The sequence below is a fragment of the Cygnus olor genome, chromosome 8 (assembly GCF_009769625.2).
Source record: "Cygnus olor isolate bCygOlo1 chromosome 8, bCygOlo1.pri.v2, whole genome shotgun sequence".
Lineage (NCBI taxonomy): Eukaryota > Metazoa > Chordata > Aves > Anseriformes > Anatidae > Cygnus > Cygnus olor.
In genome coordinates, this window is record NC_049176.1 from 21,197,351 (window position 1) to 21,204,024 (window position 6,674).

Sequence of the window (6,674 nt, forward strand, 5' to 3'; positions counted from 1 at the left end):
TCTCATCACTCTAATGTCTAGTTAAGTCTCATATACTGCAGTAGAACATTTTGAAAGAACAATATTTTTGGTTCCTTATGGAGAAGGGATGGATATAAATGTATATAATTGTTTTGCCATGTTGTGCATTTGTGCTGTTATCAGTTGTTAACAGAACTCAATAGTTTTTGAATGTGTTATTTTAAGCTACCCTGCTGTCAGTATATAGATGCCTTGAGTTCTGCCTATATTTATGTAATTAAACTGCATTTAAGTTTCCTCTGCCAGGGGTGATTTCTGTGGTAACATGGTGTGAGCTTCTCTCCAGGACAGGCTTTCAGTAATACAGATTTCAATAAAACTTCAGTATAAACACACTGCTGAACCTTGACGGCTAAATGCACAAGACTTGAGTGCTGAAAATAAATACAGGGTGGATATTTATGTCTCTTCCTCTTTTCTGTGACTGGCTGAGCAACCTCGCCTGAATACGAAGTAATCTAGTTATGAATTTAATCAACATTGTTAGTGGGCCCCAGGTTGCACATGACTGCATATTTTCACTAGCTGCTCCTGTTTTCAAACAGCTCTTAATGACAATTCCAAGTTCAAACCATATTTTGATAGTCTAACTCATACATATAGCTCCTCATATGCTTTGACATAAATCAGGATGAAATGGAATATAGGTCCTATGTGTCCTGAATATTCCTTGTAAGAAATTGAAGGAAAATGAATACTTAGAAAACAAACATAAGTAAAGGCATTTAGAATGTACAGCTTTCTACAATAAAAGTGAACTTGATATTGGTGCCACTACACTTTGCATGTGATTAATGTTCATGGTGGATCATAAAACTGCATGCAAACATTTCTGCAAGACTCCATTGACACCTACAGGGAATGATCACGTGTCATTTAGCCAGAACATTCACAGAGGAACTAATCAGTCAATTGGTACTACACTGAGACTATACTTGGTTAGTTCAAAATGAAACAGGTAAATATGCCTAACACTGGTTACGTCTCACCAGACTGAAGACAGAGGAGCTTACTCTGTGCATACAGGCTCCCAGCTTGAGTCTGTACAAGTCTGATCCACCTTGCCAAGCAGCCAGGGCCCCAGCTGAAACTCAAGAGAAGGCCAGCCAAACTCAGGAGAACGCATATGTCTTTCTAGACAGTAGTCAAATCTAACAACTTCAATAAGAGGTTTTAACCGATGCATTTGAAAATGAAATGTGATAAGGAAATTATGTTCTTCCTCAGCTGGTGTATTGAATGTACAGAGAAAATATCTGACAAATTGAAGATGATGGCATTTAAGATGGATCAGGTAAAAGCTCTTCCAACTGTAGCTAAAAAACTGCGCACACACACACACACACACACAAATATTTGCACAGCTGCCTTTTTTTATTTTTTTTTAGGCAATAAGTTATACCAGCTAGCAACTCTGTTGATGTGTATGTTTCAAGGATAACAATCTCATCTTTCAGGGAAGGAGGTTACAGCTTTTGCAAAAATCAACAAGGAATCTACCCCCCCCTCCCTAAATAAGTCTCTCTCCTCTGAGTGCCTTAGATGGGCACATTCATAGAAGGCAGTCCCTCATTCTCTGAATAACTAGATTATAAAACTATAGGCATTACCAAGGGCAAAAAATCAAGCTTAATGGCCCGATGCAATGTGGCAATTCCTACATCATCACTCCTAGTAGTTCATTTCCGTACAAAATCCTTCAAATAGCTAGACAAGAATTCCACTCTCCCTCAGATATCTCTGTCAAAAGAATTTGCATCACATACAACATTTATTACATCCTTCAGGCATTTCACATTACTTGTCTCACGCTGGCATCTGTACAGGCCCAGGTGCATATGCTATTCTGAGCAGCTATGAAGGAATCCCTTGACAAAGGGGCTTTAAGATGTGGTCAAAGGCCTCAACATGGTTAGCTGGGACTGTATAGAAGCCATAAGATGTTATGACTTAGTTCCTTAATTTTCAGGGCAAAAATTAAGACAGAGCAGACATACTGTATTAAGGAACAGTCTGGCACACCGGTAGGTAATTGATTGTTAACGTTTAGTATATTTGTAAAATGGAGCATAAGGAAACGATTAAGCCTCCATACTGCTTATAAGCTGTAGAACTGATCCTTGAAAATCTGCCATATCTTATTTGACAGAAAATAACAGGCACTTCCAGCCTGCCATCAAAGTTTATACAGCTAAATAAAGTAGGCAGTGTGGTTTTCTTCTGACAGTTTTTGTCACTTACGTAGCATTTAAAATCAAAATGTGCACTCTCCGCATGTTTTCATCATCAATTATCTTCTCTTCAATGAAACTGCAAGTTATAGACAGAAAACAATCTTATGCTTTTTACAAAAAAATGAGCAGAACAGCTGTTTACTTTGGAGAGTTCAATAACATCCAATCAACTTCTGTCCCTCTCCAAAAGAAAAGCTGGGTTTTAAAGAGCACCCTGAGCAGCATTTCTACCAAAATACTTGTTGTTAGTTAGCATTTTTTCCTCAGTTGTTGGAAAATGTGCAAAACAAATATTGGAAAAAAATGTAGCTTTCTTTTAACTCTAGAAAGTATTTTTTTGGTTGTTCATTTTGGTTTTAAGCACAACTCTTTGAAATATTGAGATGTCTCTGATTAGAATTCTGAAATGACACAAGCAAACCCCAGTCAAACTGTAAAGAAATGAAGAAAAGCAGAAATGAAGCAGTTCTCTTTCCTGTCAGCATGCTGAGCAAAGGATTCACCCTTGTTTTCCAGAAAATATTTCAGTGAAAGCAAGATGAGGTCTTTATGAACTGAGAAGTAAAGAAGAAACATGCTCCACCCACCAAGCTCTGAAAATAAAATGAAAGGGCTTCATACAGCAGCAGTACAGAATCTAATCTCATTTTCTTTGTGGTATTGTTTCTATTTAGGCTCCATATTGGCTGTTACTTCCTTTTCAGTAAGTTTCATCAGGTCTTTTTCTACTTGTTGGGGCTGAAATCTATTAACACACGACCACCTTGGGGACATTTCATCATCATAGCATGTATTTTATATGCATACATATAACATCTATCTTATGTCACCTCTTAAATGTCCTGGAATTATTATTTTTCCCCTTCAAACATTCCATCATAGCACACCATAACTCTAGTTCATGAATGACAAAAAAGATATATTCGTAGCGCGTTGGTAAGTTTTCTTCTGTTCCAAAAAGTCATCTACACTGTAGCCTGGCCAGTGTGCCTTGCATGATCTATCTGCCACTAGCCGTTACTTCCCTGGGGGGTACCCTATCATCACTTCATTGGACTGGTATGTGTCTAACATGGGTTATAGTCATCTGGCTGCATTCAGCACTAGCTTCATCATAATGCTTCCTGATGGCTTCTGAACAGTCTGCAAGTACATCTGGTGCCCCAAGATGAACTGACAAACTCATTCTACAGCAGAGAACAGACAGCAGCTCCTTTTTAACTCGAGCTTATCTCCCTTCTCTGCCCATCAATGCACTGCAAGCTCTACTGAGCCGGCTTTGCCTCAGCACATCCTCACTAGGCATCATTACCTCTGTTATCATACTTTCACCATTCCACAACAAGACTAAAGGTGCTAGGATGGTACTGGTCTTGCAACTTTCCCTGATCTTTCAGATAGCTTTTTGACCACGCTAAATCTCTTAACGTTCACAATAGCCTGTAAGTGCATCATATATGGATATATGGAAACATGCTCAGTAACTGTTCTAAATCAAGATATTGCCTCTATATGTCCTCGAGCTGTCTGCATTCCTCAGGATTCAGTTTCTCCAATTCTAGATTCCTTCAGATGCCACATTCTCCACACCTTCAGTTTTTCTCAGCTTAGCTTGATATTCTGTTCCGTACTTGGAGTTGTTACAACCTGGCAACACATTGAATTCTCCGTTCTTTCAGATCTCATGCTGCTGTTTGTTTTTTTTTTGTTGGTTTGTTTTAAGAATGCTTCCCAAAACCCATAGCAAAGGATGTCAGGGGGTTGATGCTTCTTTTCTGCATTATTTCTTGATCCCCAAACTTACCACCATAAGTATGATCTGTGCCTTACAGAAATATTGAATAAGTATTACTTTTATGACTTTTTGCCTGATGTTTTTGATGTGTTATATTTTTTGAGGCCCTTGAAGACATTCCTAGGACAAATGTCAAAATATGATTATCATTTATTTTGACAATATTTTTATTAAAATAGATGATAGGTCAGAGACAATATTTTTGACCTTGCACTTTTTTGAGATCTGAGAGTGCACAATACTACACAGCAATCTGTCAAAATAATATTCGACCTATAACATGAAATCGAAATTGTTTGTACACTGAGTAATTTTTATCCTTTGTTTTAAAAACAAAGGCCGTGCATAATATTTGTCCAAAAGTTTAGCTGACAATGATAGCTATGGCTAATGAAGACAGCAAAGAGACACTATTTTGTGGAACTTTGTCATTTTGATCTGACTGGATCACACGTTTTGTTTTCAGTGTGAACTTCATGCTAAAAAACTTTTTACTGCCCCAAGTAAAATGGTTTAGATTATTTTAAGATCTCTTTCATCTGGAGAGAAGATGCATAAAAAACGAACTGTTTCATCCCTTTGCCTAATGCAGAATACATTGAATTTCTGGCAATTAGATATTAACTCATTGCTAGATTTATTTTTTTTTTAATTTATCTTGTATTGCAAAATGTCAGTTGAAAGTATCTGGTATAATTATAATCAAATATTTGTTTTCAGGGTGCCCCAATAATCCAGCGCAAACATGAAGGGAACTTACCTAGAATGTTTTTACAGAACAAGTTAAGGACCAAGATGATCACTACACATGACTTCCAAGATGTATTTTAAAATTTAAAAGCTATTTTTTAAACCGAGTTATTCTCGTATTAATCCACATAAATGATTTTCATTTAATATAAACCCATCCAGTCTTCACCTGGAGATATTAAAAGATGTGTGTTGCCTCTCCTTTGTGAAAAATTAGCTGTTACAATGTTAACGAGTTTTACCTACACTGAGTGTCTAGCTTCATCTGCAAAATACATTAAATCCTCTCTGAGCTGATATTTGCTAGTATGGAATCACAGAACTTTCCATAAGCAAAGCAGGATCCAGAATCACTGAAGACCTAGACTAGCTTCTAGCCCCCAGCTGAAAGGCTGGGCAAATGACCCTATAAATCTCAGGGTGTTAATAATATTATGAAAAAAAAAAAAAAAAAAGAAATACTGTATATCTACAGAAAATTGATATAGTTCAGTGGCTTAGGAAAAGTATATGGAAGATGTGATTCATGCGCATATCAACCTGGGTGCCTATTTATTTATTGTAAATAATAAGAGGAAAACCCCCTAAAGTGCCAGACTTCATATGGTTAGGAAAAAATAAAACAACACACACACAAAAAAAAAACACTCAAATTTCTATCGGAGGCATTTATTATCATAGTTCTATATTCTTGCAAAAAGATTACAGCAAACAATTTAGTAAAAACACACATTCAGGTTACATTTGGAATATTTTGAGTTTAACTCAGTTGCCAATAGGTTGTTGGTACTATTTAAGATGTTCTAGGTGCCTACTTGGCCTTCAGCTGCCATTCCAAAGGCCTCTCATAGGTTCTTTGTCACATCTGATAGCCACCTGCATTGACACCATATTTTTTTTTAATTTAGGTAGCAGAATATTCAATAATTATAAGTGAAGTTTACTATGGGACTTGTTATCAACTTATTTTGCTCATATAACCAGATTTCATAAGTTAGTAGCTTAACTAAAAATTCTTTTCAGAATCCTTATAATTTGTAAGAGAAACAAGCATAAAATAATCACACAGGAAATAGTGAGAGATTTTACACATCTAAATGCAATCTCTAGTAATTCAGGTCTTTTCTCATGCTAATAATTCAATTGCTGAGATTTAGCAGCAGAAGACAGTTGCATGTCACCAAGTAGAATAATACAAAATGAGAGACTTTTAATATCTGTGAGAAAAAATAATGTTATTAGCATTCATAGCAGAGCCTTTAATGTACTGTATTTCCATTACTTAAGAGTAGCATTTGTTTGATCTATTCAGAGCAATTCTGGATAGGGGAATCTAATTCATGGACTCAATAACGTTATAGCATCTGAGACCAAGAGGAATATTGCTCCCTTTGCTGCTCACCACAGAATTTCTGGGTACAGACTGCAAGGACATACTCATGTTTAATTATTATGAAAATGTCACATAAAAATGAGAAGGGAGTTAAATCACTGTACAAAGATTTAAACTGGAGGCCGATCGGGTTTTAATAACACTCTGCATGTGAATTATGTTTCCAATAACACATAAATGTATTATGAAACTTCAGGCAACATAAAGCAGTTTCCTATGGCTTAATGTATTTGAAAAGAGAATGGCTGTACTTGTGGTAACAGAAATACCAATTATGAATCAAACATGTAGTTTAATTCACTTTATTATAGCTGTGGTTGTTAAGGCAAAAGCTGTGTTTAAATACTTTCTCCACAGTTTGTGAAAGTGGAGACACAATGTTCATTCCCTCATATTTATGGGACTATAATAAACCCCAGCTATTCACCATAGTGCCACACAGCCTCTCAGCTTGTCTCCTGTTTTGACGGTGCTCCAGAAG

General features: G+C 36.4%; 1 long non-coding RNA gene across 1 annotated transcript; it reads left to right on the forward strand.

The window, feature by feature from the left end:
- The first annotated feature begins 796 nt into the window (after positions 1-796).
- LOC121074257 lies at positions 797-4,978 on the forward strand. The gene is made up of 2 exons (XR_005822233.1): positions 797-1,315; positions 4,771-4,978. It is a non-coding gene; the product is annotated as an uncharacterized LOC121074257 (long non-coding RNA).
- The last annotated feature ends 1,696 nt before the right edge of the window (positions 4,979-6,674 follow it).